Genomic DNA, 14685 nt, shown 5'->3' on the forward strand with positions numbered 1-14685 from the left:
ACAAAAATTTTTATTAAAAATCCTTTATAAAAGGTATATATTTAAAAACCCAATCGGGCTATATCACAAAACGTTTTCGGAATCCATGTTCCATCATCAGTGCACTAGGTATACATGTATTGAGCCACTAAATATTAAAAACCCGTTAAAAATTATTTGTTTAAATTTAGTTTACATTATATGGTGATAAATATTATGATGTTAAAGTTACCAGTGGATTTGGTAACATGGCGACGTATGACTCCACATAAAGTTGCTGGCCCTGAGACGATGTGTCTACGAAGACTTGATGAAAGCAAATCAGTTGGCTGAATTCAGACCAACTCTATGATTTATAGCTAATGTTGGAACTAATTTTTTACTACTCCAATTGAATTTAATGCCGCCTCTGTAGTTTGAATATCAAATATTATCTATTAGTAAAAAAGACCAGACAATCGTCAGCGTATTTGACACCTCTTCGGCCCGCACACCTCTCGTCCCTTTGCCCCCGCTAGTTGCATGGACCCCAGTCGCATTAAGTATTTTCGAGTTGTAAGTCGATCAAGACGTTGCTTTCTCCCTCTCTCACCTGTGCCACACAATTGTTCTTACAAGAGCATAGTTAAATTTAGTTTAGTGTTGTAAAGTGTATACAAAAAAGATATTGTGGAAGTTAATAAACCGCTAATAAAAAGGTTTAAGTGTATAATTTTTCACTCCCACAAGAGGAATAAACGAATCAGCAACTAATTAGATCTTGTAAGAAAACTAGACAGGTCACCACGAGGGTTTGGTGCGCTGCGGGAAATGGGAGGAAATAAGTCATCATTTCCCTACAGCTAATTATTGCTAATTTATTACGGAAATAAAAAAATATTGTTGTTTCCTAGACACAGTGGGTATGCTAACTTCACGGTAAAGCTAGGATAGTCGTAGCTATATGTCGGCAAGAAAAAGGGGTACAGGGCCAATCTTATCGGCATATTTTATTGCTAATTAATTGCTGTTGTATGGTATATAAACCAATCTCCAAAAGCTGCCCCATCATCCCCTAGCTCAAAACACACCCCCGGACCACCGAGATATCGCCCAAAAAGCAAATCGCAAGGAATTGATTGCTAATTTATTGCGAAGTTTTACAAGACGCCAAGAAACAATTTATTGCTGCAACCGTTTCCGAAAAACCTAATTAATTTCTGTAGATTAGCACAATTACCAATCCAAAAAACTACCAATCATCCCCCTAGCGCAAAACTCATCCCTGGAAATATAAGAAATGTTTTCCAATAAGAAAGTCCAGGAATATTCAGGTTTCATACAATGCCAGCTGGTTTTAGGCATTATATACAATGTGTAGACATTCTATAAAATTTTGACTTCAATATATTTATGTTCTATTTCTATTTTGTACTTCAAATCAACTATTCGTTTGTTATTTTTTTGCTCCACATTTGATTTGTCATCTTAATAGCAACACCACAGCATGCTCTTCGATTCCTTTCGATCCCACTACAAATGTGACTCAGTTTGTGTCTTTTGTCTATTTTAGTTTCTTTTTTATATCTGTTAAAACAATTTACTACAATACACAAACAATAAAACACCCTGTATAGTTCTTTCTTTTATTTAAGTAAATGCCTCTTAAATTTTCCAGATTTTTAATGTAAATTCGTAGAAGTCGTATTTCGGCTTTTCCCTTTAAAGGTTACGAGTAACTGAATATTTATTTAGTACAGATTACCAATATAGAGCTGAGTACATCGTACAGTGCCACAGTGCTTATAATTGGTTAGTTTTCTGAACAGGTTGTCGCCCTTAGCAGCCATGTTCCGGTTTTAAGCTGCCGAAGACTGCCTGATAATATACACGTAATCAAATACATATATACTTAAAACCAAAATGTTTCCAAAACCAATTGACTGTAATTTAATAATTTACATCGACATTTAACCATGTTCAAATTAAATACAGTGTACAAACGTAAAATTAATAAACCTTAACGTTAACGGCACCGTCATTTCCACGCCACTGAGAACGCACGCTTTGTCTAGTAACATTTACCTAATTACCGAAAAACTAGGTTAAATCGTGGTAAAGAAAAAAATGTATTTTTATCTGCACTGCTAAATCTACACATCATCAAGAAAAAGAGAACAAAAACAGATATCCTATTGTTCTAAACACATTATGATGAGTGAGAAGAAAGTGTTTTAGATGGTTAACAACAATGCAGAATGTAACTCATAAAAGGAGCCATTAAGAGATATTAGGTGGAACAATAGAATCCATTCAGAAATATAAACAAACAGTTGTGAAATTGTTGAGCAAAATTTTTATTTGAATAAAATAATCTTTTGTATATTACTACGGGTTTATATAATACTTGTTGGCAGATTTACCACAGCATTAAGGTAATTAAAAATAAATGGATAATAACAAATGCTAAACCGCTGTTGCAAAACAAAATTTTATTTAATTTATAACAGCAAAATGTTTATGTGATGTTTTAATTTTTTCAGATCCGTTGCATTTATCTCAATACTAGAGCACATTAGGGTTACAGCCCATTCAGGGCTTCAGATCTGTATAAAGGTTTTATTCATTCAAGATTACATTAAAATCTCTCTCTCCAATGTGTCTGAACAGTTGGTAGAGTTCATGGTTGAACCTGTATATCCATACTCCGTTTTCGTTAATAGGTCTAAATATCTGCAACATACTATTGGTCTAATAATAGTTTTGTAGACCCTGATTTTCGATCTCCAGTGTGTGCTTTTGGGGCAGAATACATGGGCCAGCGAACTTCTTTGAATTTCTGGTTCTTCTGTTTCATCTGTGCTTACTGCAACTCCCAAATATGTGAAACTTTCTACAGTTTCAATATCGTCCTCTAATTCAATTGGGCGTCTGTTCGCCTAGCTCTTGCCTGTGTTAGCTTTTTTGTCTTTGGAATATTTATTTCTAGTCCGTCTCTTGTGCCCCTTTTTTTAATTGTGAATATATGTTTGTCTCCTCTTCCGTTCTGCGAGACATAACGTTGATGACATCGGCATAGGCGGCAATCTGTGTTGATTTGTTTGTTAGGAGGTTAGCTCTTCAACTTCGTATATATTTGAGAGTCAGGTTTAATACTGTCGGGGCCAACCCGTTTCCTTGTTTTAATCCTTTAACTATTGAAAAGTTCTCCGTGAGGTAATTTTATATTCTGACGGTTGCTGTTGACGAGTCCACTGTTGCTTTTAATAGTCAAATATATTTTTGTGGAATGTTAAAGCTATGCAATATTTGATATAAGTTGTGTCTAGTAATTGAGTCAACGGTCAGTTTAAAATGTACGAATATGCTGTGGACGTCAATGCTGTATTCCCACGGTTTGTTTAGAATTTGTCTCACTGTGAATAGCTGGTCAGTTGTAGATCTTCGTTGTCGAAAACCGGTTTGATATTCCGTGGCGTTACAACCCTTGTGAGTTTTATCCGACTTTACAACATGCCTCCATTCGTCTCTGTCTTCTCACATCAGATCTCACATAAGCAATCTCCATCAAATTCTCCACGCTTATAGCTTCAAGGTCTCCTCCGATATTATCTCTCCACCCAAGTCGAGATCGTCCACGTGGTCCTCTTCCAATATCAGCCTCACTATTCTTTCGTCAGAACGTCTTCTGAGGTGTCCTACCGACTGAAGTCTTCTGGACTTTCTTTTATTATGTTAGGGCCTGGATATAGTTCTTCGAGCTCTTTATTAGTTCTTATCCTATATTGTCCTGCTGCTCCATCAGGCACAGGGCCAAAGATCTTTCTTAGGATTTTTTTCGTAGGTTAGCAAGTAGTCGCTCTTCGTTTGGCTTTGTTATCGTCCACGTTTCGCTAACATACATCACTACGGGTCGTATGACTATTTTATATAGTTGTATGTTTTGTTAGTTGTTTTGATTTTATGAGGTTTTAAAGTGCATAAAGATATAGTTGCCGGCTTGTATCCTATTGTTTATTTCTTGTGCTACATTGTAACCTCGGAATCCTTTTTTTAATGGTGCTAAAAAGGTCACCAATGGAGAGACTGCGGACGGCAGCCAGATGGTTGGTGGAGAGCAATTCGTGGGTTAGAAACTAGCTTTGGGAATGGGTCCAACGGACGAAATAAGTAAGGATAGGACAGGATAAGATATATTAGAAAAGATACAGAAATAAAATTTTCTTTTAATTAAATTGTTATATCGGTAGTTAACCGTAACTACAGGTTAAGAAATGGTTTGACGCTGATTCGTCCAGGATTGGGTAATATGATTACATATCATATTATTCGCCCAGATAATTAAAGGTAATATGATTACAATAACTTACAATGAAATTTCGATGACTGCTGCACTAAGTACTTCACTGAACTTTATTATACTTTAATAGTATCAAGCACTGAAGTTAATTAAAATAATGGTACTTTATAACCATATCTAATCTAATATGGTAGGTATTAGATTAAGAAACTCAAATATTTAAGTGTATGCACACTTAAAGGAAAAATTCTCAGAGAACGGTAAGAGAAGCAAGCGTCTTTACTCAAAGACTGCCCCGCCAGAAGTGATATTCTTCCTCTCAAAATTTCACAAGCTTCCCCCCCCCCCCCCCAAAAAGATAGGATAACCCTTACTTAAAAATGACAGGCCAGACTGTATCCATTTCCAGAAAGCTAAAAATGTTCTAACGAACATCGGAAGTAACGGGAAGAAACGTGAGAAGAGATCAAACCTTCTGAATCTCAGAAAAATACTATAAAGTGCTTTACGACGATGTTTACTAAATTTATCAAAAAGAAACCGCTTGGTACCGAAAAAGATTAATCCAAGCCCTACCATAAAGTATACTACTTTTGATAAGTCGGGACGTCTTTTGATAAGTAGGACCTACCGTCCTCTGAGAATTCCGTGGTTCGGAAAGTGTAGGTTCCAATAAATCTTTTTAATGATAAACAAGACCACCCGCGTATATATTTGCAAATACGGCCATGGGCGTCTTAACAACAGGGGTAAAGGGATTAAAAATTGCTTGCTATTTTAATTATAAAAAAAAATGTTAAAACATTAAGTATTGTCTTCAGTTATTGTTGTTCTCTGACGCGCTGAAAGTCATCGATGGTGATGTTGTGTCCGATTCTATCTCTGTATCGGTTATTGCGGTTTAGATGCATACATTTAGTTTTGTTTTCAATGATTAGGAGCCCCATCTTCTCTGCTTCCCTCTCGAACCTGGCAAAAGTCTCCTTCATCCTTAGTCTGGTGTTTACTATTAGATTGATATCGTCTGCAAATGCCAACAGTAAATTTGGTCCTTCTCGATGGAATACTTTAGTCAGTTTTTCGATTATTATACTTCAAATTATGTATTCTAGAGCTAAGTTAAAGAGTTGTGGTGAAAGTAAACCCGCCTGTTTTAGTCCATTGTTTATTTCAAATGTCTCCGAGCATTGTTGTCTAACGCTCACCTTACACCGTAATCCTTCCATACACATATGTATTAAGTTGACTAGTTTATTTCGGAAAGCCAAGCTCTTGTATCGCTGCCCACAGTCTAACCCTGCATACTCTATCAGATGCCTGTTTAAAATCTATGGACAGCTGATAAAGCTCACAATCAAACTACCAGCATTTTTCCAGGTTTGATATTCCCTGACAATATTTTCAGTTAATTGTTAGAGTCGTTTTTTTAGAATGTAAGTAAAAAGTTTATCCCCTTTTTTTATAGATCTTTTCATCATTTTAATTAAAACCACTGGAGCAAACAGAGGGCAGCTTCATTTTAACAATTTTCTCAGGGCAAACAAAAAACTGTTTGACTGTGAATTCTGTTAATTTATTTGTTTTAACCCATTAGCGCCCACCGTTACTATATGGTAACGTAAAACACATGATTTTTAAAAATTCTGCGGTACGCCCATGGAACTAGTCAGCGACATATTTTGAAAACTATCGTTTCTAGGAATACTTCAGGCACCCATAAAACGTAACGGATTCGTATTTTAGTCTTCTCTCAACCGTCGAGAGATAATCATATGACAGTGTGGTTTGAGTTTATAGAAAAAGATGGACGTCCGTTTTGCGTTAGTAATTTTTGACAGTCTTCTAGTAACTATATTTGAATATTTAAAAAAAACTAAGTTTATTATACTCCAACTTATTATAAATTGTTGTATTTTATCAACAATTAAATGTAGCGAATTTGGTAGGAATAGTCAAAGTACGCCGTTACCATATGGTTGCGGTGGGCGCTTACGGAGTCATAATTTAATTTTTTTTTCAGTCGTGGATTTTCGTTAGCAGAAGCGCTAGATATGGTTTACGGTGACGAAAAATTAGCTGAGCAAGTCGATAATATTTTTATAACACCGCCAGATGTAAATGGTGCTGATACAGACGAGGATTCTGCGAATGAAGATGAAGGTGGATTCATAAATAACCTAACAGGTGCTTAGTTGTACAAATAATGATATACGTACATATTATAATTGTTTATTTTTACAGGTAGGCAGCTACGAGCGCAAGCAGAAATACAACTTTCTAGCAACGAAAGGATCGGTACTGACAATGAAGAAGTGCAGACAGATGTAAGTATAACCAGTAATTTTTTAATTTGCTTAGGTTTAAAATTTATTTCTATTACAGTTACAAGCTGTAGTGGAGACACCCGAAAGAGAAACTAGAGCATCGTTTCAACTATGGCAAAATGAAAGAAAAGATGTATTAATGAAAAACTGTGCTTGGGTTCAAGGAGACTTACAGTCTGCAAGTTTTTCGTTTCCAGAAGAAGATTATTCTAGGTATGAAAATCTATCATGTCTTGATATGTTCAGTATATTTTTTGATGATGAGACAGTAAACTACTTAGCGGAAGAATCCCAACGATATGCACAATTTGTAAACCAAACTGACCCATGCATTACATCTGGAGAAATACGTTGTTTTATAGGTATTCTCCTGCTATCGGGGTACAATCCCAATGTATTGGGATACTCATGATGATGTAAAGAACACTTTAGTTTCTAATTCAATGAGACGAAATAGATTTCTGCAAATTCAAAGGTTTTTGCATTTCGCAGATAATACAAAGCCTAATATTAGTGACAAAGCATGGAAAATTCGACCATTGATTGATAGAGTAAAAACAAAATGTCTTGAAAATTTTGTTACAACAAAAAATCTATCATATGACGAGTCTATGATAAAGTATTATGGCCGCCATCAATGTAAACAATTTATACGAAATAAACCAATCCGCTTTGGTTATAAAATGTGGTCGCTAAATACTTCTACTGGATATCTGGTAAACTTTGACCTATACCAAGGAAGAAATCCACGTTCAAATGAACAATACGATAAACTTTTTGGCAAGTGTTCATCCCCTTTGGTGCGAATGCTTGAAGAGATAAATCACTCAGATTTACACTACAATTTACACGTTGACAACCTATTTTCAGGATTTAATTTATTTAGTTACCTACGATTTTTGGGGTACGGCACAATTGGAACAATTAGAGAAAACAGAATTCCATCTAGCTGTCCCTTGGAAAAAAAGAAGGAGTTTTCTAAAAGAAATCGTGGCTATTCACAACATACAATAGAAAAAAACAGCGGTATCTTACTGGTGCGATGGAAAGATAACTCTGTTGTCACAATGGCATCTACGAGTTGTGTTGGTTCAGCATTGGGCACGGTAAAAAGATTTTCTCATGAAGAAAAACGCCATATTCAAGTAAGTCGGCCTCACTGTATTGCTGAATACAATAAAAATATGGGGGGTACCGACTTGATGGATCAAGGTGTTTCAACCTACCGAGTAGCAATTCGCAGTAAAAAATGGTACTGGCCAATTGTAACATGGTTGTTGGATGTTGCAGTCCATAATTCATGGCATTTATATAAAAAAAATAAAAAAGATATATCCTTGCTATCGTTTAGGAGAGAATTGGCCCCAGTTCTTCTCGCAAGATATGGAAGTCCTCCCTTATATACAGGAAGACCTACTCTACATAGTCAGAACTTGCCAGATCTTCGTTTTGATCGCATCGATCATTTCGTTACACCAAGCAGTAGAAGGCGATGTGCTGGTGAAGGATGTACAACATCTGGACGAACAATGTGCCAAAAATGCAACGTTGGTTTGTGTGTTAATTGTTTTATAGGATACCACACCAGACGATAAAAATATTCTCAAATAAATATTTTAAAAAAAATTAAAAATTTTTATTTCAACGGTCCTAAAAATTCCTTAAGCGCCCAGCGTTACCATATGGTAACACCATGTAATTTTAAAAAAAAAAGACATGAAACCGAAAAACTTATTTTTTGGATTAAATTATTAACATTTTCATCTAATTAACCCTAAAAGTAAAGATTTTCAAAAAAAAACTTGGGTGCTAATGGGTTAATCATATATAATGTTAAACTCTAGTACTGAATACATAAGTAATTATATACTCATAAAATGCACTTATAGCTCTAAGCCAGCAGTAAGAGCTGGCCTCTTTTGCACCAGACAATAAAAATAAACAAAACATAAATAGACATAACCTAATCATCTGTAAATATATTTTCTTCTGGCTGAGTTAAATCTCTTTCTTGAGACTTTAAAAACCACAGTCAGAAGACATTGTATGGCAATATCTTTCCCATACAAGTACCCAGGATGCCTAAGTGGTAACACTAAAGAGTAGACTAGTAATGTAGAAGCAGATAAAGACAAAGCTATGCCAGGTTTCTGAAGGTTAAACAAGTCCTTAAACCAACTGCTGGCTTTACTAGTGCATTCAATGCCTTGTGCTATGTACTTCATGAGACTATAGTCACATGATAAATTAATATACCAAATTTTTGTTTTTTGCTGAAATAACCACTAAAGTTTTTTAGTGTTTCCTTTTCTCCTTTTTTATTAATCCATAGTTCCAATTGCAAAGCAAGAAAATATGTCATGGTTATGAATATATGTGCATAAATTTAGAAAATCTGTCAATATTTGCATATATGGGATTAAGCCATAATTCACTTCTTCATCCTTTTCCGTTGATATGAGGTTGTCCAGTCTGTCACAAATCTGACTGTAGCTTTTCAAATGAGTATTAATAATTTGAAGACAAAAATAGTTGTATGCAACTTGAGATGTTACTTTATGCTCTACTTATCATTCTGGATATCAACGTAAATATTGCTATATAATATAAATACGCAACTTTTAGTCAGTATCCTAAAAAATCCCCAAATGCAAAACTCAGAACATAACTTAGCGATGTATCTATTCCTAATGTTCCTACAGGATATTTGACTATATAATATTTTAGATGGTGTATAGGATTGATGCTGTCATCAGTGTGAATAGTGTAAAAAATTTTAAAATTTATAAGTTCAGTCTCTAATAAACAGAGAACAATATTTCATGGAAACTAGTATCTTATACCGCAGATTATAGAAATATGCAGGCAGCGCTACTAGCTGGATAGGTTTAGACCCAAATATGACACACAGATACATTGCGGTTAATTCTCTTTACATATTAATTATAAAAGTAAAATATCAGAAAAAAACAACAGCACAACAATAAGAAAAAGAAAGGTGTGACCTGAAGAAGATGCAAATTGTTTATTCAGTTCTTCTATCCTATATACCCTCATTGATTTCTGTTTCTTGTAGATGTTGTAGTTACCGTTTCATCCAGGGTTGCGTGCTGTGACCAATACTCTTCAATGTCTACAGTGAAGTGGTATTTAAAGAATCACTCTCAGATTCGATAGAAGGTATATCTGTCAATGGAGAAGTCTTGAATAACTTGCGCTTTGCAGATGATACAGTAGTAATGACTTATACCTAACTATAATGATTTACAGAACATAATGCAACGACTTAATGAATGCTGTCATAAATACAGACTAAGGATGAATTTGAAAAAACCTAAATGCATAATTATGACTAAATCAGCAAATGCAAAGATCCAATAATTGATTGTTGAAGATACTGTAATTGAGAGTGTGGATACCTACAAATACTTAGGACCATGGATAACCATAGACCAAACCAGAGAAATTAAGATAAGTATTGAAATAGCACATGCATCATTCGTTAAACTTAAAAAGTTTCTTTGTTGTTAGGATATAAGGTTAGGACTACGCCTAAGGAATACTTCGGTGTTAAGTATTCACTACTCTTCTTTATGGATTGGAACCATGGACATAAAAAATGTGCACCTGAATAATTGACTGCCTTTGAATTTTGGTGTTTCAGAAGAATCCTACGAATATCATGGAATCAAAGAATGTCCAATGCAGAAGTTACTAGAAGAATAGGGAATTAAGCTGAGATAATATTGACTATCAAAAAAAAAGAAAACTTGAGTACTTAGTTCATGTGATGAGAGGGCAAAGGTACTCATTTTGCAGCTTATTATGCAAGGTAAAATTCGAGGAAAGTGAAATGTGGGAAGACAAAGAATATCTTGGCTAAAGAAATTGAGGGAATGGTTTGAATGCAGTAGTGCAGAACTATTTAGAGCAGCAGTCAATATCAACAGGGTCCACTTAGCCAAGATGATTTCCAACGTTCAATAGAAGATGGAACTTAAAGAAGAAGTTCCCTTTTAATGTCTTCAATATAACTGCAAAACAACATTTGGGAATCTCCCTTGGACTATTGTTGTTCAACATATTAAGCTTATAATTATTTACAGGTTCCCTGTACACAGTTTTTTATACTGATTGTTAGCTGCTCTTGATTTATAGAAGATAGTCAATAACCCTGCCTGATACAGATTAAGCTCACATAATTGATGATTATAATAATATTCATACAATAGAGGTAAAGTACATGAGTAATGTCAAAATAAAGATAATTGCATCCAAAATAAATAAATTTCTGTAAGTAGGAAATTAATGTGTACTTTTTAGCATGTATACAATGCTGAAAAAGAATAGAATCATTTCTTGGGAGAGTACTCACTATTTTTGATAAACTTTAATACCAGATGTTTCTTTTATTTACTTGGAGATGAATTAGATCCCATAATTACAAAAGAATGTCAACAAAGTTTTTACTATGTGGTTCTGAAGTATCCTGATATACAATATCTCAAAAAAAATACTCAATGGATTCTACTGATTATAACCTCTCTAGAGTAGCTTAGAAATATAGCAGTTTAGTTTCTTATTTGTTAAGCCTAAAGTACAAAAAGGCATTGTACTAATCTTGTTTTAAGCTACTAATTTTGTTCAAGCTTAAATCTTATGATTTTTATATTTTTTCTTCCCTTTCTATGTTTATTCATACTGGACAAAATTGCTAAAAACAGTTTATCCTGTTCTTATATACCTCTAGTTTTAATGGTTGATGAACACACAATGTTCACTGAACACTGTAATTATATCCTATGTAGCTAGTACAAAAGAAATGGAAAGATAATTAGTGAAGAGATACATACTTAGCTATATTTATAAAAAGTTATATATCAGAATGTGTTGGAAACTACACAGGTTATTGAAAAATAATATACTAAGTAATAGCAGAGAGAATATCCAATGAGGTGCTATAAACATTTTATTTCTAGAAAGTTGCATTTAGTATATCCAATGAAGACAAGTATTAGATGATATCCTCATTTTATTAATCCCATATATTCTAGTCAAAATGTACCTGATATTCAATGTGTGGCTATATGTACATGTTGGGAAAAGCGAAATTGAGGTTATAAACATTGATATCAGCTTATCCATCACAGTCATCTATTTTATCAGTTTACAAAAAGTAAATATTGAACCTTCCAATCAGGAAGGATATAGGAAGATAAAAAATGTATTTTGAGGATAGACCATAGGTGGTAACATAGTTATAATTCTATTGAATAATACGCTCTCACAAAGGATATAATTATTATTTTAAATTCTTAGATGATAAGTCACCAAGTAGAGGTTAGTATTTATTTATACTAACTGAAGGAGAGGTGCTGCCTAGGCTAACAAAAATCAAAACAAAAGAAATTATAACTTAATAGACTATTTAAACCTAATTTTCGACAATTATTCTTAGATAAGTGAATAAAAATATATTGATAATACAAATCGGTACCTTTTGCTACAAAGTATTACAGGTAATCAGACAATACAGTTCTTAACAGATTACACAGATAAATTCAACAACTGTTTACTTACCAGGTAAAGTTGAGCTACAGCTGGGAACCAATTAACAACGCTTCCATTTTCCTAAAATTTTTGCCACAAATCACACGAATCACTGCACTTAAAATAAACGACACTCAGTACAAATCCACTTCTAAATATACAACTCTTTCTGTCTCACTTGCAACTGATCTGTACACGAAGAATTGAAGATGGCGACTGACTATTTACGAATGAGATTGCAACGTCGCCAAACTTAGTGAAAGTTCCTGAAAGTGAACAGAAATAAAATAAAGTAAATGGAAATTGAAAATATTTTGTCAAATTAGAATTAAATTTCTCTAACTAAACTGGTAATAATATTCGATGTGTATATTTTCTTCGTTACATGTAGTTTTTAAGAAAGTAAGCGCTTTTGATATTTAACTACTGGTACATTATTCCTTAGCTGCTGTTTAGTAAAAAAATCTGTACATTAAGCCCACTGACACACTTGGATTTTCCAGATTTTTTTAAATTATTATTTTACTAAAAATTCTAAAGTTTATTAAATAATTATTATTGTTTTGAGTTTCAATAATTTTTTCAAGGGAAATATTTGAAATTGATAATCAAATGCGACAACATTGCTTAAAAATTTAAATTTGGTGTACTTATGCTGCCCTCTAACGCATAGAGTATAAACTAAAGTCAAATACGAAAATTTATAATAGATTTCTATCCGTTGTATCCAGTAGTGAAATATTATCCAATATACTTAATATCTTTCTATTGGATAAAAAAAATGGACTTAGTATTAGTTAGTGTTTTAGTAGAGACTGAAAAAAATGTATTAGTTTTGAATTATGAATATATTTCGCGTTACCTTTCATGATCTAGTGGAATTTTAGTTTTAGTTTTAATTTACTTTTGTTTTTGGTTTTACTGATTAAAGTTACCTACACATTGACGAGATACCTATATCAAACTCGATAAAATTAGATTAACAATTTAAACAAAGCCCACAGAGAAGTTGAAGAAATTCTGACTGAAGGTCTAAACTGAAACTGACTGACTGAAACATGAAAAATAAACTGCCTCATATGAAACTTAACTTTCCTATTTAAATCTAGGCAAGTAATTTTAAAATACACTACCTCACCATAACAAAATATGTGAAACTAGCGGACCAACTCGACATCGAGTTTTTTAAATGAAATTTTTATTTTGCGAGAAAAATTAAGAGATCAATACAAACAATATGGACATACAAACATATACAGGACAATGGGGATACCGCTCACCAATACTATGGTATATACGCTTAACTTCGCAGACGATCGCAGACGATCAAGTAATAATGGCTCAAGATTATGACGATTTAAACTATATGGCACGAAAATTAATTGAAGAGTATGATATATGGGGTCTAGAAGTAAATAAAAAGAAAACCGAATACCTGTGCAGTGGAGCAGAACAAAAAGATCTCATATTAGACGATAACACTACGATAAAGCACTGCTGTGACTACAAATACCTAGGTATCACTATTTCACAAGATGGAACATTAGACAAAGCCATAAGAGAGAGAAATACGTCAGGGAGAAAAGCCATCACAATGTTAAACACCATTTTATGGGACCAATCCATCAGCAAAGAAAATAAAAAGAGGATATATGAGACTATAGTAAAAAGTATCACTTTATACAGCTGTGAGCTATGGCCACTGAAAGAAAGAACACTGTCAACGCTGAAAGCGACGGAAATGGATTTTTGGAGAAGAGCCGCAGGAAGATCTAGAAGAGAAAGGATTACCAACGAACGCATTAGAGAAATAATGGGAATCAAACGAACAATCACAGATGACCTAACAACAAAACAACTTATCTGGTTCGGACACTTACAAAGAATGGACGAACAACGAATGCCAAAAGAAATACTAAAGTGGCAACCAGAAGGAAAGAGAAAACGAGGTAGACCGAGGAAAAGTTGGAGCGAAGGAATAAATAAAGAACTGAGAGAGAGGGCCATAGAAGAAGATCTATGGAACAACCGGTCTAAGTGGCGATTGGAAGTCGGAAAACGGCGGAGAACGTTATAAACCGACAAGTAGTAGTAGTAGTACAAACAATATAAGCAAGAATATACATAACATTCATCAATAATAATGCAAGTAAAAAGTGTATTAAATATCACGAAATATTTCGTCGAAAACAATATTTTTTGTTACAATGTTATCATTTAGCAGTTAATTTTGCATGCTGATCACGAATCCGGTGTCAGATTTGCTCTATTTTGACGTTTTATGCGCGTTTCGGGTCACTTCCGGTGTCGGATCGCAACCGGAAGTACATATTTAGATTCGTCTCGACGAGACCTTTCGATCCATATATACATTGTGGGGTCTAAAACTTAAAGTAAATTTTAACTTCCGGTCATCTCAAAACTGGAAGTGAATTTTTGTACCAAAAGTATATCTTGACAATCTTATACGTAATACTAATAATATTCCGAAAAAATATTTTAAGTATCTGATATGGTTTTTTAGTAAAGTGGTGGACAAGAAAAGGGCTTAGC

At 33.9% G+C, this 14685-nt stretch overlaps 1 protein-coding gene across 6 annotated transcripts in view; it reads right to left on the minus strand.

The window, feature by feature from the left end:
- Positions 1-12343, minus strand: part of RhoGAP19D (Rho GTPase activating protein at 19D) — a 517193-nt gene extending 504850 nt beyond the window's left edge. For all 6 annotated transcript variants that reach the window (XM_072532354.1, XM_072532351.1, XM_072532352.1 and 3 more), the window contains exon 1: positions 12163-12343. The gene's annotated coding sequence lies outside the window, so the exon portion shown is untranslated. The remainder of the gene's footprint in view (positions 1-12162) is intronic.
- Positions 12344-14685: the final 2342 nt, after the last annotated feature.

The sequence above is a fragment of the Diabrotica undecimpunctata genome, chromosome 5 (genome assembly GCF_040954645.1).
Source record: "Diabrotica undecimpunctata isolate CICGRU chromosome 5, icDiaUnde3, whole genome shotgun sequence".
Taxonomy (NCBI): Eukaryota; Metazoa; Arthropoda; class Insecta; order Coleoptera; family Chrysomelidae; genus Diabrotica; species Diabrotica undecimpunctata.